The 13,182-nt window shown below is 36.8% G+C and overlaps 1 protein-coding gene and 1 non-coding gene across 2 annotated transcripts in view; both read right to left on the bottom strand.

Annotated features, from left to right (window-relative positions):
• CDH20 (cadherin 20) overlaps positions 1 to 13,182 on the bottom strand; it is a 222,160-nt gene that overhangs the window by 161,378 nt on the left and 47,600 nt on the right. The window lies entirely within an intron of this gene.
• LOC112206332 (U6 spliceosomal RNA) lies at positions 2,411 to 2,519 on the bottom strand. Its single transcript, XR_002940555.1, has one exon. It is a non-coding gene; the product is annotated as a U6 spliceosomal RNA (small nuclear RNA).

Below are 13,182 nucleotides of genomic sequence, written 5' to 3'. Positions count from 1 at the left end.
CTGGCTTCCAGGGCCTGAACTTGGGGTAGGTAGAGAGAGTGGGTAAAGTATGACAAACTCAGATGCCTAAAACACAAGTCAGATCTGATTAATGCTGTAAGTGAGACGCCATCAGATTATTACGTAAATTAAAAAATTAATGAGAAGGAGAGTGGGGCTTTGGACCTAATTTGGTTTATTTTTAAATTTTGCAGGTAAGGAATCTTAGTTCTAGAAATGTTAAATGGCCTGCTGCAGGTCTGCCAACTGGAAATATGCTCTTTCAGTTACCCTATGTATATAAACACACATCCAGCCCCATTTTCTATTATGTCAAACGTCTTTGAGATGTATTATTTTAAAAATTATTTTTATATAACTGGTCAGGAAAATGATTACCTAAACTTATGAACGTGAAATAGCAAATAATGTTTAAAAGAAGTCAGAGACATTTCTATGACAGTGACTGAGCTGTTGACTAAATATTGAGTATAAATCTTCAACCACCCACTATCCACAGGTGCCAATCTGCCTACAGCTATACACAATTTATATAATTTGTATTTGATGCCAAAATACACTGTAAGTTTCTTGCGTCCTTAAAAAATAAAACCATTAGCCACCTTGAACCACTGCAGTCTTCTTTTACAAATATCCTTCACCTTCTTAAGTGAGGTAAGAGTAGCCTACCTGGGAGAAACAGCTGGGCTCTATGCAAAGGCCTGGATTCTTCACTGCACTGACAGATAAACATTGACAATTCCAAATTTTAAAAATACAGTGTTGAGTTAGGAGCCACTTGATAACTGTGGGAAGCAAAATGTCTGTTCTGAGTTTCCTAGGTGGGTATGGCTGGATTTGGCAGGCACTGTGAAGTGTGGTGTGGAAAGCCTAGGAAAAGAGAAAGAAGATGAAGGGGTAGTTGATCTTCCCCTTTTCTGGTTTATAGTGAAATTTTTCAAGAAAGTGAGACTATCTTTGGAACATGGCAACAGAGAGTAAGAAGAAGAAATCTGGAATCAATTCAACATTGAATTTCTGATTTACAGTTTACAAATGGAAAATAAAACTGGCCTTATTATGGGCAACATTTAGGAAATAAGGCCACTAGGTTCAAGAGGGTCTGGTTCTCAGCATCAGAATTCCAGAGTTTGCTGTAAATTTGACTTGGGCAGTGATCCTGCCACTGGGGATGAGACTGCCCTCTTGTTTCTGGAAGTGAGGTGCAACAGCCAGACAGTGCACCACTGAGTCTCTGATTTGGGAAGGACAAATATACTAGGAAAAAAATACCTTGCTGCTTTCATGGTTCAAAATTTGTGATGAATTATCCACCTTGTTTTTTTTACCATAGTAATTAAAAAGTTCTTATAGCTCTTCATCTATTTCTTACCAATTGTCAAGTAATAGAATAGCAAATCCTTATTCTAGCCTTTCCTTCGTTCACTCAAGATGCTTCAGTGTCTGATCATGTCAGTCTCTAAAATGTGTTTAATATGTAGCAGAGATATAATGATGGGGAAAAGAGACATGGTCCTTGTGCTCAGCATGGAGAGGGAGATGGATAGTCATGATATAATCTAGAAATACGTAATTCCAAGCTGTAACAGGTGACTGAGGAAGAAGGAAGAGAGCTGTGAGACTACAGCCTGTCCTCTGTATCCATGGGGATTGGTTCCAGGACTCCCTGTGGATACCTCAACCCCTCAAGTCCTTTACAGCCAGCCTGTATCCACAGCTTCTGCATCTGCAGATACCGATTGTATATAAAAGGGAGCTGATTTAGAGTGGGTAAACAGGGAAGACTTTCCTGAGGACATGACATCTGTGCTGCGTGCATAAAGGTCTAGAGGCATTAATGGGCACAATGTGGAGATGGGAGGTGGAGTGTGAGCAAGAAGGTTCCACACAGAGAACAAGTGCAAAGGAGCAAGGTTGGAGTAGGGGGTGGGGTGGGGTGGGAACAGAACTGAAAAGGTCACTAGAGCAAGTGGGAGAGAGAGGCAAGAGAGGGGGCTGGAGGTGTGAGCAGATCAGGCAAGGGCAGTAATCTTTCTGAGCAATGGTAAGCTATTACAGTTTTTAAGTGAGGGGCAAAAGATTCAGCTAGCATTGTAGGACTTTCCCCACAGCTGCAGTGTGGAAGATCAACAGGAGGTAGGCATGAGAGGAGGCTGGAGGACCAGGAGAGAGAGGATGTTGCAGAGTAATGAAGGAGATGGAGGAAGGGGATTGGGTCAAGGAATATTGAGGTAGAATAGTTTTAGAATCTGCTTTTTCCACTTGACATATTGTGAATCTCTGTCTTTTTATTTTTTTAAAAATTTTTGCCTGATTTCATTTTTTATTGGATTATTATGTTTTCTTTTTCATTTGTATTTTTTTTTTCATTTTAAGTTCCAGGATACATGTACAGGATGTGCAGGTTTGTAAAAATATGGAATGCTTCACGAATTTGCGTGTCATCTTTGCGCAGGGGCCATGCTAATCTTCTCTGTATCATTCCAATTTTAGTATATATGTGCTGCTGAAGCGAGCACTGTGGTCTGTCTCTACATTTCAAAAATGTTGATCTCCATAATCAGGTCTCTATGATAGTTCCTTGTATGGATCAATTATTACATATTCAATAATCTCCTACCGATGGACTTTTTTTCAATTACAAATGACTCTGCAAATTGTATTATGTATTAATTGTCTGATTGTTCTCTTAATGGATATTTTATATTAGTTGCCAAACCAACTCTCAGAAACATACTAGTTTATTCTCTCACTAATAGTGCATAAGACTTCCATTGTCTATCCCCTTTCAAACCCTAGTGTATTGTCAATCTTTTTAATTTTAGCTGGCTAATAGGTAAACAAAATTCAGTATTTTAACTTGCATTCTTCTGATTACTCATGAGACTGGCCATCTTTTCATGTGTTTACTGACCATTTGTATTTATTATTTTGTAGATTATCTATTTCTTTTGCCTATTTATATCTCAGGATATTCTTTTCCCTGTTGATGAAACATAACTTTTTTGTAACCCTTTGTCATATGTACATAGCAAAAGTGTTTGCTAGATTTTTGTTCGCCTTTTAATCTTGTTGACAGGGTTTCCTATTCTACTTTGTTCTGCTTTTACCATATGTATATTTTTTTCACTTCTAAGTAGAGTCTGTCATCTGTCAGTGGTTTTCTTTATGGTTGTAGTTTTGTTGATATATTCAAAAGGCCTTTCTCACTCCAAGCCTAGAAAAAGGTTTTCCAATGCTATATTTTCTATTATGAATGTATTTGGAATTCAGTGTGAGGAGTAAGGGAGGGATACTTATTTATTTAGCAAGCACCTAGGCAATTGTCTTGAATAACCACTATTTCCTTCCCTAACCTAGGCAACTGTCTTGAATGACCACTATTTCCTTCCCTGATTAGAAATGCTATCTTTTTTATTTACCAAATCCCCAAATACATTTGAGCTCAATTCTGAACTCTGTATTCTGTTTTTGATCTCTCATCCCCTGTGCCAGATTCACGCTGTTTTAATTACTGTTATTTTGTAACACAGTTTTTATATCTGGCAGTGCAGTTTTATCCACATTATTCTTCTTTGTCAAGTCTTCCTGGTTATTTTTAAATATTTATTCTACAAAATGGATTTTAGAATTATTTTCCCAACTTATACAAAAATATCCTGTCGCAAGTTTGGTAGGACTTAAATTACATTTTTACGTTTGCTTTACTCTAGCATTTTGGGCCATTACAAATTTTTTCAAATAGTGGCTGAAGTAATTTAATTTGCAATCAAGTAAAATTTGGCATATATTGTGACCTATCTTTCTGAAATATATGAGAAACAGGCAAGCTGTATATTATGTATTTCACTAAATCACTATATGGTTCTAGCTGATTTATTCATTCCACACATATTTACTGAGCTAAGCATATGCTGGGTGCTGTTTCGAGTACTGGGATACATGGTGAATGGGCAGGATCCCTGTTCTCATATTCCAGAGGGCAGAAGCAGTGGAGCTTGCCTTTGACAACAGATGGGGTGGGGGTAAGGGTGGGAAGGCCTCAGTGACTGCAGACAAGTCTTTCCAAAAATACTTGCTTGGAAAGGGAGAAAGGAAATTGAGTGGCAGTTGGTCATGGGGGCAAGGAAGGTTTTTGTTTTGTTTTTAAGATGACTGTTACTGGAGCATATTTATGTGCTGCAAAATGATCACCAGAAAGAGAGAAAATAAATATACAGAAGAGAAAGGAGATGCTTGCAGGATCCAGCTCCTTGAAGGTGAAAGTAGGTGGACTGTACTCCACAAGTGGCATGTTAGCTTTTGATAGAAGGAGCAAATTAATAATAGAAATTTTAGAAAGAGTGGGCCCAGGTACAAGCAGATTAATGTTTATTTCACTGTGGAAACTAAAGAGGTGTTTTTGCATGGGCAATAACCACATTTATACTACTATACTAATTATTCATCCATTTCAGCAAGAATGGGGATGTTTTATTCCAGAGTTAAGCTTAGATGTCATAACTTCTTTGTTGGAAACTGAATTTTATGGGGCTGAAAGCAGTGCTTAGAACAATGTCTGGGACATATATGACACTTCATATTTATTGAATAAGTATACAAATTCATTTTATATTGCTGAATGGAATTTTCATACTGTCTAGGTGATGTCATATCTCCTATACAAAACTGTCCTGATTCTTAGTACTTCCATGTCAGTATGTAATATTTGTGTAACTTCACCATATGGTATAGTAGAAAAGGCATTGAACTTGGAAACAGAAGGCTTGGATTCAATCATCTGCCTTGCCAGTTTGTAGTTACTTAAAGCTGGGGAAATTATTTAGCTTCTCTGGGTTTTACTTTTCTCGTTGTAAAATGAGCCAATTGGGATAAATCAGTGGTTTTCAATCCTTTTAAACCATTGGATATTTTCTTCGTATGAAAGGTTTTCTGGAGCCTACTATGTAAAGCAGGTAATCGAGGACTCCTCAGTCGAAAGTAGAGATGTGAGAGGTGGAGCCCCACCCATCCTGCAGCAGTGTCCTTGAGCCTGTCTCAACCCTGCCTTCATTTTGCTGTGAGGGGACCCTGAATGGAGCTTCTCGGAGCAAAATTTACAGACCTCATAAGATGATCTCTAAGGTCTTTAAGAATTGCATAAATGATGGCATGTGCTACCTGATGTGATTTTAATCGTCCTGTGAAGTAAAGAGTGCATGGTACTATTATGTCTGTTTCACGGATGGGAAAACAAGGTTCAGAGTTTATCATTTTCTGTAATTTCTTGCCTAGTAGATGGAGGAGCAGAGATGAAAGCCCCAGTCCTTTTGTTGCCATCAAATGATTTCCCTCACTGGCTTTCTGTTGGTTCAGGGAAGACTCTGACTAAAATACCTGAAAGAATTTCTAACTTGTATTACTGTTCGCATCCACACGCATGTCATAAAACCACTTAAAAGTGTTTGCCTAAATGTTTTTCCACACCTGAGTTAGCTAAGTTACAGAAACTTTAATCAAATTGTGAAAAATAATGAGCTGTGAGGAATCATTATAATTTCTCAACAGAAATCTCCAAAATGCAAATCAAATGAATTGGCTGAGCACTTAAATCCGTTTAATTTTGAAATTAGTTCAATTTTTGAAATAATCTTCAGATTGAGACAGATGAGGCATGCAGTCCTACTTATTGTCAACCATAGTAAAATAAGAAATCAGTTTTAACCCAAATGCATACTGAGAAATTAAAAGTTAATCAAGACTAAACATTGAGTTGGAAGGGGTTGACAATTGGGGTTGCCACATCCGATAAGGAAGGGCTGTCACTCCAGATTAACTGTCCTTCCCCTAGTATGTTCTGTACTCTCATCTTTGAGTTTCTACATGCTGATCTTTCTCTTGGAACACTCTTCTTGGCCAGATAAAAATATTACTCATCCATCAAGGCTCATTTCATAAACTGCTTCCTCTGTTTAGCTCACTCATCCTCATGGCGCCTCCTCCTTCCTGGACAGAATTAATCTTCTCTTTCCCCTGTGAACTCCCCTGGAACTTTGCACTGTAGGTATAGCACTCTTTACACTACCGTATAGCTAGCTGTAAAATCTGTCTTCCTTGCCAGGTTTTAATTTCTGCAAGGGCAGAGAACATTAAATATTGTAAGGGTTTTTTTTTCCCCCACTATAAAAGTAACATTCACTCAATGAGACAAAATTTGGGAAAATGCAACAGAATTTAAAATGAAAAAGAATCATTTCACTTATCCATTGCCCCTATACAATCAGGGCTTAGAATTTGAAATAATTCATCTAATGTTTCCTCCACCGTGGACAAGCATTGAGTTTAATTGGGTAGACATTGTTGATTTCAAAGCACTAGAAGACTGTAAATCTCTCTGTCTCTGTATGACTCTTGATGTACAGTGCAGTTGGCTGGCAGACATATAATGATGTCTATGTATACACACACAATTCTGTAGATATTTAGAATAAAGAAGGGGTTTGCTCAAAGTATGGACAAGCCTGTTTGGAAAGTATTTCATGAAGGCACTTGACTCTGTAAATCACATGCGTCCTTATCACAAAATTTAGCCGACTTTAATGAATTCCAACTGTTTTGTCGAGTGAGAACAGGTTATTTATTGAATTGAGCAAACTGACACATATCCCAAATGGTGAATACATGCTCCTGTAGGTTCTCACAGTTCCTGAGGGTAATCAGGAACGAGTACCATGTTGCCTTGACAGATTCATCATTGCACTGAAGAACATGTTGCTGCAACTTTGAGTTCAGACCCTGGTAATTGTCTACCGCTGGCTTCCCACTCTTCCATTCTCCACTTCTTTTGGTAGGACTGACAGTCTTTGCTGTGGTAAGAAAGCTGGGCTCCAGAGCTGCAGTCTGAGAGGCGTGCTTGCCATCAGGACCACATTGTTGGTCATTGGCATTAGTTCACTCTAATAAACATCAACAATGACATGGAAGCTGTTTTATTTGTGAAGGTTGAATAGATGTATGGATGAAAATAGATCACTAATACCAGAGTTCCTGGCTGACAAAAATTGAGATAGTACCAAATTATTCACCCACAGGATACTATTAATTTAGGCACTTTCATATTTATAACTTTTTTTAAGTATAACAGTTATAACAGTTCCTTGTAGAAAACTTTGTAAAATGTAGAAATAGATAAAAACATAAATCAAAATCAACTATATACCTGCCACACAGAAATATTGACTCACAACATTTTCATATATTTTACTTTCAATCTTTTTCTCTTAATATACAGATACATGAGATCATATTGTATATAAATATTCTATCCTTTTTTAATTTAGCTTTTGATATTTACGTTTTGAGATAGATCACTTTTAAGTAAGTAAATATTCAAACATTTTAAAAGCTTAACATTCCGTCAAAAGGATGAAATAAAATTAATTGAACCATTCTTCTATTGTTCAATAGCTAGGCTGGTTTCACTGTTTTCAATGCTAGATATAAAATTTCAAAGAACATATTTCTATGTAAATTATCATCCAAATTTTAATTATTTCCTTAGGGGAATTATGTATTACAGGAATTATTACACCAAAGGGTGTCTTAATTCATTTGGGCTTCTACAACAAAGTATCACAAATGGGTGGCTTATCAACAACAGAAATTTATTTCTCATAGTTCTGGAGGCTGGGAAGTCCAAAATCACATCATAGGCAGATTCAGTTCCTTGTTCATAGACAGTGCCTTCTCCATGAGACCTCAAAAGAAAGGAAGGGTGAGAGTGTCTCTCTCAGGCCTTTTTTAAAAAGGGCACTAATCCCTGTGTGACCTTATAAAAGGGCCTAATCAACTGCTAAGTCAACTGCCAAAGGCCACACCTCCAAATATCCTTACCTTGGTGATTAGGTTTTCACATATGAATTTTGAGGAAACACAAACATTCAGACCATAGCAAAGGATAGGAAGTGTCTAAGAGTCTGTATTTATTGATAAATTTCTGACCAGAGAAGTTAGAAACATTTACCCTTTTACAAGTAATTGTTGCAGTATATCCTCAAAAAATATTTGAAATGTTTGCTATTTTGGTAGGTATAAAGCATACCTTATTTTTTAAGATTACACTCAATTACTAGTGAAGTGAATTTTTTTTACATGTTAATCCACTTGCATTTTCTATGTAAACTGTTAATATCTTTTTTTTTTTTTTTTGAAACAAAGTCTCACTTTGTTGCCCAGGCTGGAGTGCAGTGGTGCAATCTTGGCTTACTGCAAACTCCACCTCCCAGGTTCAAGTGATTCTCCTGCCTCAGCCTCCTGAGTAGCTGGGACTACAAGCACATGCCACCACACCTGGCTAATTTTTGTATTTTTAGTAGAGATGGGGTTTCACCATGTTGGCCAGCTGGTCTCAAACTCCTGACCTTGTGATCTGCCCGCCTTGACCTCCTGAAGTGCTAGGATTACAGGCATGAGCCACTGCACCCAGCTGTAAACTCTTAATATCTTTTATACAGGGTCTTTGTGTTCTTCATAACTATGGTAAGGTTTTTTTTCCCCAAATTTTTTTTTGCCTTTTCATTTCATTTTTTTCCTTGAGGTATGGTCCATTATGTTTGTTGATATTACATATTTTTACTGTCCATTTTTGCCTTTTGATTTTGATGTTTTGAGTGTAGTGAAATATATCACTGGTATATGTTTCCTTTCATATATTTATGCTTAGAAAATGTATCTCCTTCAATTAAAGAATCTTCCTAACCTAAGTATGGATATTTATTTGTATTTTAATCTATATTCTTGTTTCTTTTCTATGTTTAAATCTGTTTTATTTTTTGTTCTGTCTTATTGCGTTAACAAGAGCTTACTGACAGTCTCACATAATCATGGTGATAGTAAGCATAGATTTATTTTGTTTGCCATTAGTAGATATTGGCTGTCAGCTTAAGGTAAATATAGTTTATTATGTTAAAGTTGTTGACTTATATTCCTTTTTCTACTACAAATAAAATTTGTATATTATGATGAATTAAAGGCAGGTTTGGAGGTAAGATGTTGGGCATGTTCTTTAGCGTTTCTAAATGTTAATTATTAAATGGAGTCTGTGATGTTATCTTCTTGATAGGGTTAATGAGACGGTAAAAGGAGATAATGCATCTAAACCTCTTAGCTTAGGGCCTGGAAACTAGGAGGTGTTTAATAAATGTCAGCCATTATTTTTGCTATTCTTAGAAAAAGGTGGGAATTTTGTGAAATTCCCTGTATTTATTGAACTAATCATATCACGCTTAATACTAATAGATATTCTTGTATTGATGGGATAAAGTACTTGGCTTCAGTGGATTTTTATTTTTATATGCTCTCAAATTTGCTTTTTAGTTTTTTTAAAGGTAAATATTAATGTTGGGCTTTTAATAATCCTTAAGCTGGATGTTATCCATGAAAAAAATTGGTTATTATTTGGGGCTAAGCCATGAATGCTAAGAGAATCCTGTAGATTCTGTAAGGAAATAAAATCAGTATCTCCTTGAATTACCTATCAGATACTTATTTAGTGCTCACAACTATAGTCGAAAGACAATGACAGCCAATCTTTTTGGCTACAAAGGCCTAGCAACCTTTTTGTTTAGGTTTTCTAATATTATTGGTAGGGATTACTTGAGAAAAGATGCTACATTGTAAGACAGCACACTGGTTTTAAGTTTTCTCGGCATAGGGCAGGCATTTCTTTCTACCTTCAGAAGATTTATCCCAAAAATTGAGATTGAAATATTGAAGCCTGTGTTAACTTATTGTCAGAATTAGCCTGAACTGGGGCCATTTATCAATACAATTCTTATTTTCCTTCTCCTGATGAGATACAATGAAAAAGTTATGAATGATGATGATAAACGATTTTAATCTTCTTTTGGATTGAACATTCAGTGCAGCATTTTTGGAATGATTTACTATTTTTAAAGGTCTCTAATGTGAAGATACCTGGTAGCCTGAGACAGTCTATTCACAAGAGTTTTGTAAGCCATTTTCACCCATCTGTAAAAATTCGAGAACCATCACCCCCTGTTTCTCTCAATTAAGGGAACAGGAATAAGCAGATTTGTTTTATGGTTTCTTTTCAGAAAAGAGAAGAAAGGTGTCTGTGACACACTTGTGTGCATGGTAGGGGAGGCTTCTTCTGAGATCTGGCAATCTCATATATGGGATCTTCAGGTCGCTTAGGAACATTTGAATCATGTCCCGTTCTTCCCCTACTACTTCAGCTTCTCCCTCTCCCCATCCTAGAAACTTCCACCGAGGCTGAGCCTCACCATGGCTGTGCTCAGGAACTCTTTTCAAAAGAGTCTGTCTCTCCTTTCAATTCTGGAGGCATGGAAAAACAAAATGACTCTTTTTAATGTACTGAAAATAATATCAACTTAAAAATTCAGATTCTAAATGTATCTCATTTTTCTGTTACTCTCAGTAGAATTTCAGATATGTAAATATTTCAGGTAACTGAAATTTTCTGTCTTCAGCACCAGACCTTCATTAGAATGTATTTTTTATTTTTTATTTTTTTTTAGACAGAGCCTAGCTCTGTCTCCCAGGCTGGAGTGCAGTGGCACAATCTAGGTTCACTGCAACCTCCGCCTCCTCGGTTCAAGCGATTCTCCTGCCTTGGTCTACCAAGTAGCTGGGATTACAGGCCCATGCCACCATGCCTGGCTAATTTTTGTATTTTTAGTAAAGACGGGTTTTTACCATGTTGGCCAGGCTGGTCTTGTACTCATGACCTCAGGTGATCCACCTGCCTCGGCCTCCCAAAGTGCTGAGATTACAGGCATGAACCACCACGCCTGGCCAGAATGTAACATTTTTGATTGAACTAATTCCCAAAGGTATTGTCACTTCTCTTTAAAAATAGAAGATACAGAACATAATTGAACTTTTGATGGTTCAGTCTTTCAGATAAGCATTATTGATGATACTGTGCTACAATAATATAAGTAAGTGCTTTTGTGGTCATTCATTATGGGTCCAGCACTCTTCTAAGGGCCTTTCAACAAATAAGTTATTTACTTCTATGTTTACTTAAGTATAACTCTATGTCATAGGTACCATGATTGCCTTCATTTTACAGGGAGGAAACTGAGGCCCAGAGAGATTGAGAAGCTTGTCCAAGACCGTAATCTAGTCAGCAGAGAAGCTGAGATTCAAACCCATGCTGCCAGAGTTCACAATCTGTGCCTTCACCACCATATTATATTCTTTCCTCCTGCCTTACACGGTGGATGCCTCTGGGCTAGCAAGGGCTGTTTGCCTTATTACTGTTCATTGTGAGTTCTTACATCTGTATGTTATCATGTCTCCTTAAGCTTCCCTGCTGTCATCTACTATTTCTCAACATTTTTACTCTTCCTGCTTTTCAATTTGCTGCCATTCACAGGATTTGGGCTGGAAAATCAGAATAAAACTTATTAGAATTGTGTACCATCACGAAGTATGAATTCTGCAATAGGTTTAGTTTTGGATAAGGAAGAAAAACCAGAATTTTGGAAGTACCTGGTACAAAGAATAATAATAGCAATTATGTGTTGAGATCTGACATTCTACATTAGATACTTAACCCTGTTACCACATTTAAAGCCCTGGACAGCTCCCAAATTGGGGACTATATTCCCCATGTTAAGAGTGGGAAACTACCACTGGAAGGTTAAGGGATTTGATGAATCTACCCTCAGCTAGTAAGCTGAAATAGCCTAGGACTTCTTGACTCCAAAGCCCTTTTCTCGTTCTACTTTTTGGCCATTATGTTTTACTCTAGTTTCTTTAGCAAACACTTTTCAATTTAAGTAATCTTTCTTATTGTTAGCCTAATCACTGTGATGCATTTAGAAGAATGTTTTGAAGTGTAGACTTAAGGAGGAAAGTGATCCGAGGCTTTATATCAATAATACTATAAGAAACTTTTTGAAGGGTGATTTAAAACAGTCCATGATGTTTGTAATTTTAATAGCAATGAAATGATGGATTGGAGTTAGATGTGTCTGAAGTTTAGAAGTCAGCAAGGCATCGTTTCAGTAGAGCATGCGGCATGGATTAGGGGAAGAAAATGGGATTGATGAGCAAGAGATAGAGCCAAGAGACGTTTTGGATATGGAATTAGCAGAAGTTGTGACCATACTGGGGGGGGGGGTAGTAATGACAGAAGGGTCAAGGACAGCTTTGAAATTTCCAGTTTATTTGAATTGGTAGAAGAGATCTCATGTGTTGAGATGCGGAATATAAAAGATGAAACAACTTTTGAGAGGGAAGGTCAGTTTTATTTTAAACATTTGAATGTGCTAAACTTGTGGGATGTTCAAGAAGAAATCTCAGACATCTGAAAATGAGGGTCTGTCTTCTGACAATATTTGCAGCTCTTAGAGATTCTATAGGTTCCTAATGAGCAACTTGAATGGTGTTTTTGATGAAGGTGTATTGTCTTGTGTATCAGACATTTTTGGATTGCCTCTCTAACATCCATCTCCCTTTTGTCTCTCTTGAAATTACTTTCCCATAGAACATGATTGGTGAATTTCTAATGTGCTTTGCATCTTTGCAGCAAGATAATTTTATTTATTGCAGACAACTAGAGTGGTACCTCTCTATTCAAAGAAGGCAGGTAGGATAGGAGAGCAAGATAACCCTGAGGTCACAGAACTTTGGAATTTTGTAAGAACTACAAATAAATAGACCCACTCCAAAATTTTCTATATTTAGGGAACAGACTAACATTACTTTTTGTATTATTCCTTGCCCAAATGATTCTTTCAGTGAGTACCCAAGTAAAATGCCTGATCAGAGATTAAATGGGAAATTCACAGTACATACCTTTAAATCTGCTTGTTAGGCCTAAAAATAATGTCTTACTTTATAATTACAAGTTTCAGTGTGTTTCAGAATCTTTTTTCTTAGCTCCAAGCATCTTTGTCCTCTTCAAATGACTGACAACTTGATGATATTTAAATTTCTTCTTTAAGTGTGATTTAGTTTAAAATAAGCACATAGGTAAGCACGAAAGTGCTTTAGCATGCTTCTTTAATATGAGAAACACCCCTGTCCTTAGGGGCTGTCAGATTTATGTCCTTAGATGAACAATAATTACATTAATAATTTGAAGGGCTAATTAGCATTTTATAGTAAACACATTGTTCATCACACTAAAAGTATGGCTATATGCTTTCT

This window comes from Pan troglodytes, chromosome 17 (assembly GCF_028858775.2).
Source record: "Pan troglodytes isolate AG18354 chromosome 17, NHGRI_mPanTro3-v2.0_pri, whole genome shotgun sequence".
NCBI classification, from domain to species: Eukaryota; Metazoa; Chordata; class Mammalia; order Primates; family Hominidae; genus Pan; species Pan troglodytes.
Note: the sequence above shows the minus strand (reverse complement) of the source record. Positions and strands in the feature narration are given on the sequence as shown.